Here is an 18408-nt window from a genome sequence, read left to right as displayed (position 1 = left end):
AATTTTAAAATGCTCATATACCCTACAAATTAAAATGTTTAAGTCTTGTAACTTAAAACATTTGAGATTAAAGACTAAAAAGCTCGTGTACTACCCTTCAGAAGCTCGTATACTACCCTTCGACAAAGACTAAAACCCTAACTCCTCCTTCTTCAAAGATTAAGCCCTAACTCCTGTGACGACGAACCACTCCTGCGACGATGACACTCCGACGAAGAACTACTTCGACGACACTTGTGAAGAACGTAGCTGCGCTCGCAATGCCTCCATTGGTAATCCCTCTTTCGGCACCCCTAACTCTCATTCTGTGATGACTCTCTAGCAGTGACTCCCTCTGCTCAATTGCCGTCGCAAACCCTCCGTCGATGCTCCCTTTGCCGCCGCTCCCTTCCGTTTCTACAAACCCCTAACTCCTTTGGCACCGCTCCCTTCCTGCTTAGCATTGGAAGAAACTAGACTCTCCAGGCATTCATCGATCTTAGCTTCTTGCTTCTTTGTAAGTCCTGTTCTTATTCCTTTCTTTTATTTCTTTTCATGTTTCACACTTTATGTAAAAGATTTGAAAAGAACTAGGGGACAATTTTTTATACTTCCAAAATAAGGGTTGTTTTCGTAAATAGAGTAAGTGCAATGAAAAGTATTAGAAATTTGTTAATAAGGTTTTGGCTATTCACTTTTGGATCGCCAGGTTATTCCTGGATACGGACATGGTGTTTTGCACAAAACAGAGCCAAGATACACATGCCAAAGGGAGTTTGCTTTGAAGCCTTTGCCAAATGATCCATATTTCCAGCTGATAATTGTTTATTTCCTAATGTCAATATTATTTCCTAGGGGAGTTAATGAGCCAACAAATGTTGTAACTAACCTTCCAAATGGCAAGTTAGGGGAGGGGTGGGATTCTTAGACATTCACTATCTCGCCAATGAAAATCCTTAGCCATTAGGTAAAAACTTGGGAGGTTTCTATTTTAATTTAACAAGTGCCCTTATTCTTTAGGGAACTTATTTGCTGAACCCTTTCTATAAGTAAGCTATTCTCAGTGTAGCACATATGAAGGTGCATCTCTGCATGCACTTAGGTATAACCCCTGCACCCAAGGTACGGTGCTACCTTTTAGATCGTAGACTTCATGATCTCTGATGCCTATGATTAGTGAAAGAAAATAGGTAAGAATGCTAGATGTGAGGATCTAAGAATCGAGGAAGTCAAATTAGGTAAGGATTTATAGCAAATTTGTTGATTCATGCCATCGTTTTATTTCCCGAATCTTGATTCACGTCTTAAACCCCAATAAGGAGAAAAATAAATGAACATAATGCGAGATTGGTGAAAGAATAATGAAGAGATGGTGAGTGAGGAGGATATTTACGGTGCAGGAGATGGTGAGGGAATCATTTAAACTGTTGAAATAGGAGAATCAACTCTCTAAAAAGCTTGATACTATCACGGTTTCTTTCATTTTTCTCAAATTTTATAGTTTATTAGGAGGCCACACTGGTTTTAATTTAAATCTCAGTTTCTGCTACTGTTTTGTCTCTTTTTCCCATTTAGATACCATTTGTTATATCTAGTTTCGTCAAAATCTAATTTGACTGTCACTGTTTCAGGTGTCAAAAATAAAAGAGGTTGCATTGTGCCTCCTATTCTCACCAAGTTAGGCAAGGTAATGTTGTGCTTGTTATCTTTTGATAAACATTCTGATACAAGGTGGTCTATGCTTCGGTAGTCAATGGTCTATTGGTGTTCAATAAGCATTCCCATAGAATAATGAATTTAAAGTGCTTTGTTGACCTTTTGGCAACCTCTAATTCAATGGCATCACTCCACCATTCTTGGTAAATTTCATTTCTAAAGTTTCTTAGTTTAAAAGAAAGAGGTAATATAGATTTAAATGATAGAGAGATGTAGCAACCATGCAGTTCTATTTTTATTCCATTGTATTTTGTAACATCCCGCATTTTTGAAAATCTGAATATGAATAAATTGTGATTTTATTTTATTAAGTTTAAACTTTATAATTTTAGAAATTATTTTATTAGAAATAATTAAATAGATTCGGAGATAACTTCATTTTAAACCAAATGAGATTCTTACGTAATTTTATCATAATGGAATATTTTGCATATTTTAGTAATTGAAAAATAAGAAAAAATTGTACAATTCAATTTAAGTAATTTCTATTATAAATGAATTATGGTTTATTTTATTAGTTTGAGCTCTTAGAGATTAATTTATTAGACATGATTAAATTGATTTTTATAAATACTTTGAGTTTAAGTTAATTAATATTTTTGTGTAATCTTATTTCAATTGATCATTTTATATAATTTGGAATTAAGTTTTGATAATAGAAAAAAAATAATAAAAAGTTATATCATTTAATTTGAATAATTAATATTGAGTTTAAACTATATTTTATAAAAATGTGATTAATATGCTTATTTTATAACTTAAACTAGAAATAATTAATTGAACTTAGCAATATGTTGATAAACAATATTTTTAGATATTTTTAATGAAGTGTATTTGATTTTAAAATCACTCTACCCTTCAATTTTATCAAAATATCTATTCATATTTATCCTTATTCCTTTATAAAAACTCTAATTTTACCCTAATTCCCAAATTGGGAAACCCTAACCCTTATTCCATCCGCCACTCTCACTCACGGATAACACATAGACGAAGAAATGGGGAAGAAGAGAAAGAAAGCGCCACTGTCACGCACGTTGCCGCCAAGCTACTGCCCCATCGCTGTTCTGTCAACACTGCACCCCGTCGCGTCTATTGCTGCCATTTCCAAGCATCGCTGCGTGCTTTGCTTTTGTCACCGTCGTCCATGGAGCTTCGAGTAGCATCGCTGTTGTCGCGTACCAGAGGAGAGGAGAGGACGAATGCGAGGAGAGGGAGAGCTTGTGTGCGAAGGGTAGCACCGATGTGCCTCGGTCGCGCCTTCATCACTGCCGAAGCTGCACCGTCGCGTCACCATCGCTGTGCCTCCGCCGAACCCGTCACACCGCCGCTGCCATTGTTTCCATCGCCTCCATGCTTCATGGTCACCGTAGGTTACTCTGCCATTGTTGTTCTATTCTGCTTTTCCTTGGTAGCATTGAGTTATGTTCTGTTGCCACTATTTGGTTTGCTACTGCCTTGAACATAACATGCCTCGTTTTCTTGATCTTCCCTAGCTGCCAATCATTATTGTCTTTGTTCGGAATTTCCGTCCTTATCCGGAACCACCGATGTCATTGTTGTTGCTGCCCCAGAAGAACTGAGGCTACTGCTGCTGTTCCAGCCACACTGGTGATGAATGCGCATCATGTACCCTTTTTCTTATCTAAAAGGGTCATAAAAAGAGCATAATCTTATTGAATCAATGCAATTTCATGAACCAAATGATATATATTATGGTACATTGCTTTAAAATGGATTTATGCTGAATTTTAGGTGAAAAGAGCAACAAAAGGGGAAGGAAATAAGAAATAAAGCTGGGCGTGTGAAGCTGGGCGTGCCACTTGAAGCTCTGGGTGTGGCACGCCAAGCTTTTGAACCAACTCTCAACAATGGGCATGCCACCTGGAGCTTTGGGCGTGGCACGCCAAGTTTGTGAAGCCAAGTCTCAAAGAGGGCGTGCCACTTGGTGTTTTGGGTGTGGCACGGCAGGCTTAAGTTCCAGAGGAGTGATTTTGAGCCCCATTATAGGCGTGGCACGCCAGGACATATGCCAGCCTGACCTCCTCTCATTCAAATGAAAATATCCTGAGCTACACAACTCTAAATGAAGTGATTCTAGTGTCATTAGAAAGTAAACATCCAGGTCTTTCCAACCATATATAACACTTTATGATGGACATTGGAATTAAGGGAGATATTGACCCCGAAATCACAAGGAGAAAAACACATCACTACAGAGTTACCAGCCTGACCTCTTCATCTTTAAAGGAACATAACTTGAGTTGTAGAGGTCCAAATGATCTGATTTTTATGGTGTTGGAAAGATGACATCAAGAGATTTCCAACGATATATAGTAATTTATAGTGGACATTAAAACTGAAGGTGAAAAAGGCCATTATTTCAGCATTTCAAAACCTGGGCGTGTCACTTGATATTGAAGGCGTGGCACGCCAACTCCATTTTCATAATGGGCGTGCCACTTGAAGCTTTGGACGTGGCACGCTAGTTCTAATAGCCAGAGAGAAACATATAGGGCGTGACATGCCAAAGAGTGGGCGTGGCACGCCAGTTTTACAACATAGGGGGCGTGGCACGCCAGAAGTGAGCGTGGCATGCCGGGCTACTTGACAGACTGACCTAGTCACCTTTAAATGGGCATAACTTAAACTACAGAGGTCCAAATGAGTTGATTCCAAAAGCATTAGAAAGCTAACATCCAGGGATTTCCAAAAATATATAATACATTATAGTGGACATTCAATTTAAGGCCCAAAAAACTCATACTTTAACGTTTCAAAGTGGGTCACAATCCAAAGAGCAAAATCAAGTGGGAGTGGCACTTGGAACCACATGCCAACTTCTTCCTGCAGCCCCCAACCTTCAACCAATCCTACTCCAACTTTCATTCAAGCTACAATTGTCAACCAATCAAGGCCACATGAAGCATATAAAATAGTTTATTTTTATTTTATTGTAATTTGCTTTTAATTTCATTTAAGTTTGTAATTTAGGAGAGCCTATATAAAGGCCTTAGTTCATAGAATTAGGCATGCTGGATTGGGGGAAAGTCTTAGGACCCTCTCTGTTCACCATCAATTTCTTTTCTTTTCTTTCTTACTTTGTAAATAATTTAGTTACGAATTACTAACTCTTTCTATTCGGAAAGAGAGCTCTATTGTTTTTCAATGGATTGATTATTTTTATTCTTCTTCTTCTCTTCATATCTCTTTGATTTACTAGAAGGAATTTTGTTCTTGATTCTAGCATTCAATTATCTTGGAAAAGAGATTGAATGTATTTGGGTTTTATGTGAACCTTGGAAGAGGAATCATAAAACCATGCTTGAAATCCTTTCTCACACTTGAGTAGATTTGGGTTTTCGTGATTGGATATGGTGACATATAATCCACCCACTACTTGGATCTATGAGGATGTGTGGTATAATCAGGGAACAAGCTTCATCTTCTCTCATGAGTAACTAGACCAAGGAATTGGCTATTGATCAAGATTGGGGAGATTGAGTTACCAAGGGATTGGGACTCAATCACTCATGATTGCCAAGAGGTCAATGAGTTGCATGATTGAAGATGAGATGAAATCAATTAATTCGAAGAATGCAATATCTCTTTATCCCAATCTTTATTTTTTCTTTCTTTCTTTTATTTACTTTATGGTTATTTACTTTTCTGCACTTTACATTTCCAACACTTTACTTTCTCGTACTTTATTTTCCTTGCCATTTACTTTCTTGTACTTTATTGCTTTCCTTTACTTTTATGTTATTTACATTTTCTTGTTGCTTATCATCTAATTATGCTTGTCTAACTAGGCTAATTAGTCAACTATTGCTTGCTTAATCCAACTAATCTCTGTGGATTCGACCCCACTCCACTGTGGGTTATTACTTGACGACAATTTGGTGCGCTTGCCAAAGAACGGATTCATTATATGTATGGGTAGTGAATTCTAGTCATCAAGTTTTATGGTGCCGTTGTCAATGATTAATTGTGATTAACAAACTACCGGTTGGTTGATTACCTAGATTAGACACTTTCTTTCTTTCTTTTTGTTTTTGTCATTTAATTTCTTTTAATTTTCTCTTGCTACTAAGGTATTTGTGTTATTGCCTCACTAAGAACCCCTCATCTATGACAATGGGATTCCAATTTCTTTTGGTGATTATTATTTGAGACAGAACATTTTGCAAGTAAGAATGAAGTTTATCTCACATTTTGATCAATCATGTCATATGGGATATTTCCCACAACCACAAAATGATTCTAGTCATTATTCTAATGGTGGCTGGAAATATCACCAAGAAATGATAGAGTATGAAGAATCAAATAAAATGGAATATCTCTCAGAGCCACAAAACAGTTCATATTGTTATGACACCTACAGAAATTTTGGCTTTGGAAGGGATTTTAATGCTACATACCCCATTTTTCAAGGACTATTATCCCGTAATTGTCCAACCTATGTACCTCCACAAAATCTTCTAGAATTTGCAATAGAACTCCCCAAGAGATATCTCTTCATTGCCCAACTCAGTGAGTTTTTAAGGCAAAATGTAAAAGAGGTGATTGAAGATGGAAATCTCAAGGAGAAATCAAGAAGAGAAAATGAGACAATTGGCATAATATTTTGTTGATGAACCAACCAATGTCTTCCCTTGGCTAGGGGAAGAATATCATGCCATCAGTCTAAGGAGTGGAGAAGTGCTTAATGAGGGTGAAAATGAGGAATTGGTAGAGCAAGAAGAAGAGATCTTTGTACCAAGAGAGCTACCATTCCAAGAACTTCTTGATGAAGAAGACACTCTAACCATCACACAACAACCAAGGCTTGAAATCAAAGAAGTGAAGGCAACCAACAAAAGCACTAAAAAGAGGATTGTGACCAAGAAACAAAGGACCATATCCATGAAAAAGAGAAGGTCAAAGAACAATCCCACCCCTACCCCAACAAGCAAGTTCACTCAAGCTAACAACAAAAGAAAGCTTGTTGGGAGGCACTCAAAACAGGGGACATCAACTGGCTCATCTTTCCTCTTGAGGTCATTCCTCTTAACAAACTGGAAGAAGAAGAAGAAAGTTGAGAACAACATGTCAAGCTAATGACATTAAAAGAGCACTTGTTGGGAGGCAACCCAACCATAGGTAAAATTTTCTCTCCTTGCTTAGTTTACTTTCAATAATTTGACATATGATTGCATTCTAAGTTTGGTATTGCCATGCAACAATTTGATTTTCAATCTTCACTGGGTACTTGCAACATTCTAAAATAAGAGTGTCACACTAAGTTTGGTGTTGCTACTTATCTTTCATGCAAAGTACCATGCACACCACTTATTAATGCAATCATATTGTCTCTGTTTCCATTCTTGTGCCCTTGTTATATCTTTAATTTTTGCTTGCTCAAGCACATGCATTACTCACATTTCATTATTTAAGATATTCATGACCCATCATAGACCCCATCACCATTGTTTTATTTGTTGCTTGAGGACAAGCAATCATTCTAAGTTTAGTGTGGGAAGGGAAAGAATAGGAAGAAAGTGACAACAACAATGAAGATGAACTACAAGGTGGTAAAGTTCTTTTTCCTCTTATTTGTTTCCAGTATTTTTAAATTGCATGATTGTCTTCTATTTTCTTTGTATGCATGTGTGATTACTCTTTGTGAATAAGCATAGCTTGATTGCTGAATTGTAACATGTGCTATGACATTATGACTACCATCTTGAGTTTTGCGAGTTCAAAGTAATTAAGAATCATGATCTTAAACAAACAAGGTAATTAAAGAAGAAGTTAGCATGAGCTTATAAGTATTGGGAAGCTAGCATGGCTATTGTTGCTCAATTGCATTTGAATTTGTTTGATGAAAGTTTTCATCTAGGACATTTTATGAAATTTTTGAAATCATGAAAACCTTGAAGAAGCAATTGTAAATAAGGCAAGAAAAGAAAAGGGAAAGAATGAGAAAGCTGAAAGCTCTGAGTACCAATGACAATTCAATTGTTAAGTACTTGTGGTGTTTATGTATCAAGCAAAAAGCTTGAAAATAAAACACTTAGAGTCAAGGTTAGGCTCAAGTGCAAAAGCACTCCCTCAAGCTCAAGGCTCTGAGAATCAATGATTAGAGAGTAAAGAAAAGAAACAAATGAGCAAAATGAGTCCTTTAATTAAATTCTCGTGGTGCTTATGTATCAAGTGGTAATACTTGAAAACAAAGCATTTAGAGTCGTAGCTGTCAACAAATGGTGCAAAGCACCCAAGAAGCTAAGCTAAGAAAAGAATGAAAAGCTTGTTTCAAGGAAGGAATATAAAGAAAAAGATTTCATAAAATGAGCTAGATAGAAGCATCAATCATTTGAATTTATTTTGTGATTGTAGCATGCATAAGAAACTAGCCAACCATGAACATAAAAATTGCTACTCTTCTCACCTTGGTTTGTCAAACTTTATTGCATGATTCTTTATTTGCTTGAGGACAAGCAAAGTTTAAGTTTGGTGTTGTGATGACTGCGCATCATGTACCCCTTTTCTTATCTAAAAGGGTCATAAAAAGAGTATAATCTCATTGAATCAATGCAATTTCATGAACCAAATGATATATATTAAAGTACATTGCTTTGAAATGGGTTTGTACTAAATTTTAGGTGAAAAGAGCAACAAAAGGGGAAGGAAATAACAAATAAAGCTGGGCGTGTGAAGCTGGGAGTGGCACGCCAAGCTTTTGAACTAACTCTTAACAATGGGCGTGCCACTTGGAGCTCTGGGCGTGGCACGCCAAGTTTGTGAAGCCAAGTCTCAAAGAGGGCATGTCACTTGGTGTTTTGGGCGTGGCACGCCAGGCTTAAGTTTCAGAAGAGTGATTTTGAGCCCCACTATGGGCGTGGCACGCCAAGCATTGGGCGTGGCACGCCAAGCATTGGGCGTGGCACGCCAAGCATTGGGCGTGGCACGCCAGCACATATGCCAGCCTGACCTCCTCTCATTCAAATGAAGATATCTTGAGGTACACAACTCCAAATCAAGTGATTTCAGTGCCATTAGAAAGTAAACATCCAGGGCTTTCCAACCATATATAACACTTTATATTGATCTCGAAATCACAAGAAAAACACATCACTACAAAGTTACCAGCCTGACCTCGTCATCTTTAAAGGAACATAGCTTGAGTTGTAGAGGTCCAAATGATCTAATTTTAGTGGCGTTGGAGAGCTGACATCAAGAGCTTTTTAACGACATATAATACTCTATAGTGCACGTTAAAACTGGAGGTGAAAATGGCCATTATTTCAGCGTTGCAAAACCTGGGCATGCCACTTGATATCGAAGGTGTGGCACGCCAGTTCTATTTTCATATTGGGCGTGCCACTTAAAGCTTTGGGCGTGGCACGCCAGTTCTAATGGCCAGAGAGGAACATATGGGGCGTGGCATGCCAAAGAGTGGGTGTGGCACGCCAGTTTTACAACATAGGGGGCGTGGCACGACAGAAGTGGGCGTGGCAGGCCGGGCTACTTGACAGACTGACCTAGTCACCTTCAAATGGGCATAACTTGAGAGTTTCAAATGAGTTGATTTCAAGGGAGATGAAAAGCTAACATCCAGGAATTTCCAACAATATATAATACTTTATAGTGGACATTCAATTTGAGGCCCAAAAAACTCCATACTTTCAACGTTGCAAAGTGTGTCACAATCCAAATAGCAAAATCAAGTGGGAGTGGCACTTGGAACCACACGCCAACTTCTTCTTGCAGCCCCCAACCTTCAGCCAAGCCCACTCCAACTCTCATTCAAGCAACAATTGTCAACCAATCAAGGCCACAAGAAGCATCTAAAATAGTTTATTTTTATTTCATTGTAATTTGCTTTTAATTTCATTTAAGTTTGTAAGTTAGGAGAGCCTATATAAAGGCCTTAGTTCATAGAATTAGGCATGCTGGATTGGGGGGAAGTCTTAGGACCCCGCCGGGTTGAACCGGGTTCCACCGGGTTAATTGCAAGTCCGGTTCAACGTATGGCTCGGCCCGGGCAGGTGACCGGGTGACCGGGTTTCCGGTCGAACCGGCCGGGTCGAGCCGGGTCTGATAACTATGCTTAGGACCCTCTCTATTCACCATCAATTTCTTCTCTTTTCTTTCTTACTTTGTAAATAATTTAGTTATGAATTACTAACTTTTTCCATTGGGAAAGAGAGCTCTATTATTTTTCAATGGATTGATTATTTTTATTCTTCTTCTTCTCTTCATATCTCTTTGATTTACTAGAAGGGATTTTGTTCTTGATTCTAGCATTCAATTATCTTGGAAAAGAGATTGAATGTATTTGGGTTTTATGTGAACCTTGGAAGAGGAATCATAAAACCATGCTTGAAATCCTTTCTCACACTTAAGTAGATTTGGGTTTTGGTGATTGGATATGGTGACATATAATCCACCCACTACTTGGATCTATGAGGATGTGTGGTATAATCAGGGAACAAGCTTCATCTCCTCTCATGAGTAACTAGACCAAGGAATTGGCTATTGATCAAGATTGGGGAGATTGAGTTACCAAGGGATTGGGACTCAATCACTCATGATTGCCAAGAGGTCAATGAGTTGCATGATTGAAGATGAGATGAAATCAATTAATCCGGAGAATGCAATATCTCTTTATCCCAATCTTTATTTTTTCTTTCTTTCTTTTATTTACTTTATGGTTATTTACTTTTCTGCACTTTACATTTTCAGCACTTTACTTTCTCGTACTTTATTTTCCTTGCCATTTACTTTCTTGTACTTTATTGCTTTCCTTTACTTTCATGTCATTTACATTTTCTTGTTGTTTATCATCTAATTATGCTTGTCTAACTAAGCTAATTAATCAACTATTGCTTGCTTAATCCAATTAATCTCTATGGATTCGACCCCACTCCACTGTAGGTTATTACTTGACGATAATTTGGTGCGCTTGCTAAAGAACGGATTCATTATATGTATGGGTAGTGAATTCTGGTCATCAACTGGCTACTGTAAACTGGAAAAAGAAGGGGATCATCGCATTTAAATTCGACGGTCTCGACTAACTGAGGTAGGGGGTTTAATTTAAATGGTTTTAATTTAAGAACGCCTACAAGGTTTATTGAATAACTGCAAATAGGATTAATAGCTGTGAGTAATTAATTGATTAGATGAATGTTGGATTGTGGTTGCGATTGTGCTTGGTGTTGTGATTGAATTGATTGTAACTATGTGTGGTAGATGATTGAATTATTGATTGTTGGTTGTTGAAATGGTTGTTTGGTATATTGCTATGGCTGTGAAAGTGACTCGAGACTAGTTGAGAATTGTGGTTTTGATTGATTATGTATAAATGGTTGAGACTGAGATAATCATTCGATATATTTGATACTGGATTGAGAATTGTTGAAGAATTAGGACCTAAAAGACTAAACTATTATTAAGAATCAGGTTTTCAAAATAGAATGGTTACTTTGAGGACGACCCAGTAATTTTCTAGTGATCAAAATGGTATGAGATTAAAATATGAGTAAACTTTAACAAGTGTAGTTATTAGAATTTAAATTTGAAGGTTTCGTATTAACTGAAGAATTAGTTATGATTTTTCAAAGTTAAGCCGTGAAATCTGATTTCTGCATTACCTTTAAATGAAAACAGTAACTTTGAAAAGCTGTAACTAATTATGTGATGATCGGAATTGTGTGAAACCAAGTCTTGGTTAAACTTGGGAATAATTGGGACTGAACTGGAGAGTTTGAGATCTTTTCATTAATTATATGATTTATGGTGAATTTTTTAGTAATGGTTGTGGAATCTGATTTTTACTGTAGAATTTTTGGAACAGCAGTAACTTGTTGGCTCTGCTGTGAATGTTTCGAATTGAATTTTGAAATAGAACCAATTTTAAATGAAACTTTAGTCCTATTATTTTAATTTCGTAAAATTTCAGAACGGTTGAATTTGTGGTTTTAAAGATATGAATTTTTGAAAAACGATGCATTATGCAATAAACCCCAGATTCTGTTTTCTTAAATCAATGACTTTGAGAGTTTATAACTTTTGAATCTGGTCAGATATCGAGATTCAACCAATTGGAAGTGAAAATTAAGTATGTTTAGCATATGTGACTTAACTTTCATGGCTGTCTATGTTTTAATGAGTAAGTTATGGGTCTTGGAAGAAGATAAGTTCATTTACTTTTAAAACAGAATTCTGCGGAAAATTACTCAACTTCTAAGTTACATAACTTTTTTATTAAAAATGATAATGTCTTGGAGCCAATTGGAAAAGAAACCTGGATGAGTGAAGTTGAACCATATTAATTTTTAAGGTCATTGGATTTAACTTAGATTTTATATTGAATTTTGAATATCACATGCTGCTGCTATTTTCTGGTTTTACACACTGTAGAGCAGTCACGGTTTTTCCTCTATTTCTAAAGCTAGAGAAATCAGAAAATCATGACCTTTGATTTGTTAAAAATATTATTTCACGATGAACACCTGGACGTAAAGTTGCGTAATTCCGAGTTTATTTTCTATATTAAAGATGAACCTTAGCGTTATATAGCTGATTCAATGTTGAAATTTGTTTGATTCTGAATTGATGTGATGCTGGAAAGGTTGAAAGAGTTTGGTAAATTGTTTGGTTTAGACCCGCAAGGGTGGTTAAGTCCTATTTTTAGAAGAGATCATGTTCAAATTTTCATAAAAGTATAAGGACTTAATCAAAATGAATATTTAAGACTTGTTTAAAGACGATAACTTTCCTGATTCTTTTGAGAAAAGATTATTTGGTCTATGAGATTGTTGGCAAGGGCGTGGGTCTTGTCCCGCTTGCGTATTTGCAATTATGAAAGAAAAAGGAAAGAATAAAGTACTTATTATATGATTGTCTGTTGCATTGAGGCAACCCAAGAGATATTTGCTTATTTATCTGTTGCTTGAAGCAACCCAAGACATATTTGCTTATTTATCTGTTACTTGAAGCAACCCAAGAGATATTTGTTTTTTTATTTGTTGTCCTGAGGCAACCCAAGAGCTTCTGTAGGAAAACTAGGATACCTACAGCAATTTTCCGTTCCCAAGAGTATATATTTCCTGCGAGTAGAAAATAGAGGCTGTCTCAATAGAGCTGCTAATAATTTTATGTGCATTTATTTGAACGGAAAATCGTATCCAGGAAACCGTGAACTCATGACCGGATAAATGTCGGGAATGCAGGTGCTAACTGACACATGAGCTCATGGCCTGTACTAGGACTAGACATTCATTATATGCATCTATGTGACATTGTTTGGGTGTGTATATTGTAATTGGTTTGCCTAAGTGAATAATTCTGTTAACTGTTAATTGCTATACTTGATGTAATTGCTCTTGATTGTGTTTGAACCTCATTACTTGTGTTTGTAACTGATTGGCTGGATTGTGGTGAATTAGGTGTTGACTGAATTGCTTGGGGCTGAGACCGTGACTGGTTTGTGTTTGAGGTCTAGTACTGTATAAAGTATCTGACTGGTTCGGCATAGACTTAATGAACCTATGCTTGGAACAGGATGATCATTTATACCGTGTAGGTAACTTTTTTTTATGTTTATGGACTAGTAAAGTATGAAAAATCAAATTCTTACAGCATAGGCTTAATTGAACCTATGCTTGAGACAAGTTGGTCATTCATACAGTATAGGAAAACTTTTAAGAGTTTTATAAAGAAAAAAATGGGTTTAAGATTTTAGATAATTAACTGATGCTCTTAAAGAAAGTTTTGGATTTTGAATGTTAAACTGTTGGTTTTCAAGAGGATTCGTAAGGCTAATGAAAACAGTGTTATTTTAAATGTCTCTGAACGAAGCTAACTGTAACAACCCTGATTTTCGAGTACATGAGATCTTTTCTAAAGGCACGGATTTCTCCGGAAGATCAGTAAAGAGAACACCTCTTCTATATCAACAAGTATCTCGATCCTCATTGACATTATGTCATCCTTAAGCTAGAACCTCTTTTGAGGCAAGCTCGATAACGCAATCACGAAGAACCTTGTTTTTGAACCGTATTGGTTAGGAGTTTTGATTCTGTTTTTCGTAAATAGTCTCAGTTTAATGAACCGGACTCGATTCATGAGAGAAGATAGATAATAGTATAATATTATCATTATATTAGTATTAGAACATGCTTGAATGATATTATAAGGTTACCTGGTCTGTTTTTGTTAAAAACAGAAAATCGGTTTAACCGGGTTTACGGTTTACTGGTGCAGCTTAGTACCAGCACTCTCTGATGAATTTAGCAATGCTAAGACCTCATTATACATGTTTTATTCTCATAATAAATATGTTACTAGTGTCATTTATGCTAGTAGCTCAGAAAATAATTTTTAGAGATGTTTTTACGAGTGTTCCGATACACCTAGTTTTAGTAGTTGTACACCAGAGATATTTTAATATTATTTTAATCCACCTCCAAGCCAACCAATCACAACTCACCTTACACCCCCAAGACCTCCAAAGCTGTCTCATTTCATCATTTTAGCCGAAAATAACAAGAGAGAAAAGAAAAAAAATACCCCGCAAATTAACTACGTTTTTAACAACGAATCAGGCTCATATAATAAATAATAGATAATAATTAGGATGACAAATTGGTAGCACTCAGTTTCTGGTATGTCCTAGGCGTATTGAAAATTGGGTCGTTACACTAACTATTTGCGCTTTATTCTTTACTTTAACGGCATTTTCGACCTCTACTGAGAACATGTGGTTTGGTTCTCACCCCCAAATTTTCCACCCTTTCAGTGACACAGGTTTGAAGACGCAATTTGAAGCTGCGAGCGATTAGTAGGTTTTCTTTATGGTTTAAATTGCTCTTATAGAGTCCCCTCGCTGTTGTCCCTTGAAATTTTATTTCACAGAGGGGTAGGTTTGGCATATTGTATTTGAGTTTCATTTTGTTTCTTTTGTATAAGAATTATTATTAATAATATTTATGTGATTATTATTTGTTGAAAATCTTTGAAACATGACTTTAATGAATAAAAACAAAATTTTCTGGTATTTTCTTAAAATTGAAACGCGAACTCGATACAAAGGCTCGATAATTAAGTAGTTAATACTAGAAAAGGTTACGTAATGTTCCTTCTAGTAGAAATACCCTGACTTAAGCACGGTATTTTGCTAGAAGGAATGTTACATATTTACTTTGCTTATTTCTTGCCGCACATGATTGATCCTTGAATCTGGATAACACTGGTTCACGTTTTAGTTTTGTTCTGTCTGGGTTCTATTTATGCTTTTATATACACGATTGATCCTTGAATCTGGATAACACTGGTTCAGATTTTAGTTTTGTTCTATCTGGGTTCTATTTATGCTTTTTCTTATATATATATATATATATATTGAATAAACTATCATTTGAATGTTATGTGGCGGGACATTTTGTTGTATATTTTCGCAGTTTAATTGATGAACCATATATAGCTGTACTCTTTGCTATCTTGCTATTAAGGTCATTTTTCCTTTTATGGTGATTAAATTTGAGATATTCTATGGTGGTAGGTTAAAAACCCCTAGACTCTCCAGGCATTCATCAATCTTAGCTTCTTGCTTCTTCGTAAGTCCTATTCTTATTCCTTTCTTTTATTTCTTTTCCTATTTCACACTTTCTGTCATTGATTTTCCTATTTATTTTCCTATGGTTAAACAGGATTTGAAAAAGTTTTAAAACTTGCGAAGAATATGCGTGGACTTATCCGCTGATGAAGAATGCATCACAGGGTAGGTACAATGTCTTTTGGAAACCCTATTATGTTTATTGGATTTGATGAAATAGAATTCTGTATTTGATTGAAGTTTAATTTAAGTAGCAAGTCTCTATAATCAAATCGGTGCATATGAGTTGGTTATTATGGCCGTGTTGTGTTGAATGTGTTAGTTGAATTGATTTATTTTTTTTTGTTAATATTATTCTTGGGTGCCATGGAATTATAGAATAGAATAGAACTGATGTTATTAAACTCTGAATTGATTTATTTTTGTGTTGTGTTGAATTGAAAAGTTGCATTTCTCTTGAAAGTTGAAACCAAGTTAATACTATTGTTTTAACTCTTTCCTAGCAGTCAATAGGCATTTGGTTTAAATATGCATGTAACGTTGTTACAAAGAATTTGATCCTTGTTACTTAGCTAGCCTAAAATATGTTTTGTTTTATTACTTAAGTTCACAACTATAACAGGTTTTGGGATCACGTTTCTGTGTCTAAAATGAAAAAATCCTTGGTTTTTCAGCTAATGCCTCTGCTTTTTTTTTTTGCCTGTCCTTTTGCTTTCTTTTTCTCTAATGTATGTGTTTTTTGAAGCCTCACAAACTTTAATTTCAAGTTTTAGGCTTTTTTTTCCTTTGGGGAGAGGAGAGAAAGGAGAGGAGAGGATAGCTTAATTAGACTAGAATTGAATATCCCTTCTTATTTTTATCTTTTTCATTTAAAAAAAATGTTTTTGAAGTAGTTGGTATTAAATATGCTTCCTTTTAAATTAGTTTCTTTTTAGCTTCTTTTATAAAGTAAGGATTGCTGGGACTTTTTAGTTCTACAATTTTTAAAAAAGTTCACTGCTTTAAACTTACTGAGTTATCTTATAAATGAAGTGAATGCATTTACTGAGTTATCTTACAACTTCTCATATTAAATAAATTACATTAATGAAGTATTGTATCTATCAAGTAGCTGTGCAAGAAAAAATGGTCACTAAAGTACATTTATGGGTCCATATAGTATTTAATATGAACTAATAATCTTCTTGTATCAGTGTGTTTTGAAGGAAATTGAACGAAATTGAATAGAACTTTTGCTATTGAATAAATTGAAGTATATTGAATGTCAATGTTTATATAGCCTCTGAATTATTAAAATTTGAATTGTTGTATTATATTTGAATAAACCTAACTTTATAATTGCATAAATTTCTAGTAATTTTGAATTGGCGCCGTTAGAATGCTTTTTGTAAGTAGAAGTAGTGTTACTTATATGAAAAACTCTTACACTTATCTTAAATCACATATAGTATTAGCTAAATCCAAATTGTTATTATTTACTTTTAAAACACCTAATAAGTTCTTTTCAACACATATTCATCATATATATGCATTAAATTGTGCTATTGCGTGTTGACTGTTAAGTGTATATTATGTTCATATATAGTATTGCGAATTAATTTTGATGCTTTAATTAATTACTAGGTCAAATGCACTAGGCTTTATGATAAGAGAATTAATTATTAGGGCAATTATATATGCCTAGGTAATTTATATCATGCCGAATGTTTTTTGCATGTTTTCTAAGAATATAGTTATGCTCAGCGCATTCATTAATGTGCAATCGAAGGATTGAACTCAAATATTGGTGCAATATTCATATTTATATATTTAATTAAATTATAATCTAATAATTTTTAATTATATCAACAGTTCAGGTCCTTTAATAATTTTTTTTGGGTGTTGTAGAACTTATTAATTAACAATTAACTTTTTGCTAAATGAATTGAGACTTCACTTATCCAATCCAATACCTATACGAGTAAAATTATACTGATTGTATATATTTTTGAAGAGAATTCATCTGTATCTTAAAAGCAATCACATCAAGTAGGGTTCATGAAATGAATGTAAGTGTTAATGTATTTACATATATATAAGGGTTTAAAAAACCCAGACTACTGTTTTTTATGCTTGTATAGGTTTAATAAAAACGAGTAAGATTAATTCCGTTTGATCCATGAAAAAGGACAAATATTGGAACTACTTAAGGAGAATTTTTTAGATGTCTTAAGAATAAATGAAATTTTTCGTTCTATTATACTTATGTTGTGAGTTGTGACATATAAGCAATGTTGGAAAGAAAAAAAATAGTTAATTCAAAAATATATACTTGTTAAATTTTGAAAACCAAATTTTAAATAATAAAAATGATGGACGTTAACAAATAAAATGAAATTTACTCTTAAAACACGTAAAAAAATCCTCCTATCTAAGCTAAAATGTGCTCCTATTTAAGCTTAGCTTAGAGTATTTGATCGTAATTCACAAATGTTGCATACAGAAATTAGTGAAGAAAAGAAAAGAAAAGAAAAGATAAAGGAGATGGCGCCATTTTACGGTTGTTAGTGGTTGCAAGCGCGCACATAGTCACTCACCTGCATTTGCATGCATGCACTCTCACACTCTCTCTGTCTCTCACACTCTAACTAAATTTTGGTACAGAAAATATCAATTTTTTTTATCTAATTAATAAGTTCTGCTGTTTATGTGGTACTGCTTTGCTATTGCTTTGGTACTAATTAATTATCTACTGTCGAACTGCTACTCGCCGTCGCTGCTACTTTTCTAATTCTGCTTTTGTTGTGTTACTACTTTGGTCACTATTAAAAAACTAGTTATTACAGACGGATATTTTCGACGGATTTTATCCGACGGAAATATAGAGGGAATTTCAGAGAGATTTTTTGTCAAAAAACAAAAAAATGAATTAGCATAAATTACAGACGAAAAAAAAAAATCCGTCGATAATTCCATCGAAAAAATTAATTTTTTTCCGTAGAAAATAATTACAAACAAAAATCTATCTATAATTAAATAGGTAAAATGCTGCATTCTATTAAATTATTACAGACAAAAAATCCGTTTGTAATTTAAATTTTTCTTCGAAAATATTAAGGTATCCCTAATTT

At 34.9% G+C, this 18408-nt stretch overlaps 2 long non-coding RNA genes across 2 annotated transcripts; both read left to right on the top strand.

The window, feature by feature from the left end:
- Positions 422–15538, top strand: LOC110264248. Its single transcript, XR_002350042.1, has 2 exons — positions 422–496; positions 15393–15538. It is a non-coding gene; the product is annotated as an uncharacterized LOC110264248 (long non-coding RNA).
- Positions 8390–14624, top strand: LOC110264247. Its single transcript, XR_002350041.1, has 3 exons — positions 8390–8400; positions 9605–9610; positions 14483–14624. It is a non-coding gene; the product is annotated as an uncharacterized LOC110264247 (long non-coding RNA).

Source organism: Arachis ipaensis, chromosome B07 (assembly GCF_000816755.2).
Source record: "Arachis ipaensis cultivar K30076 chromosome B07, Araip1.1, whole genome shotgun sequence".
NCBI lineage: Eukaryota > Viridiplantae > Streptophyta > Magnoliopsida > Fabales > Fabaceae > Arachis > Arachis ipaensis.
This window is presented reverse-complemented; position numbering and strand designations above follow the sequence as displayed.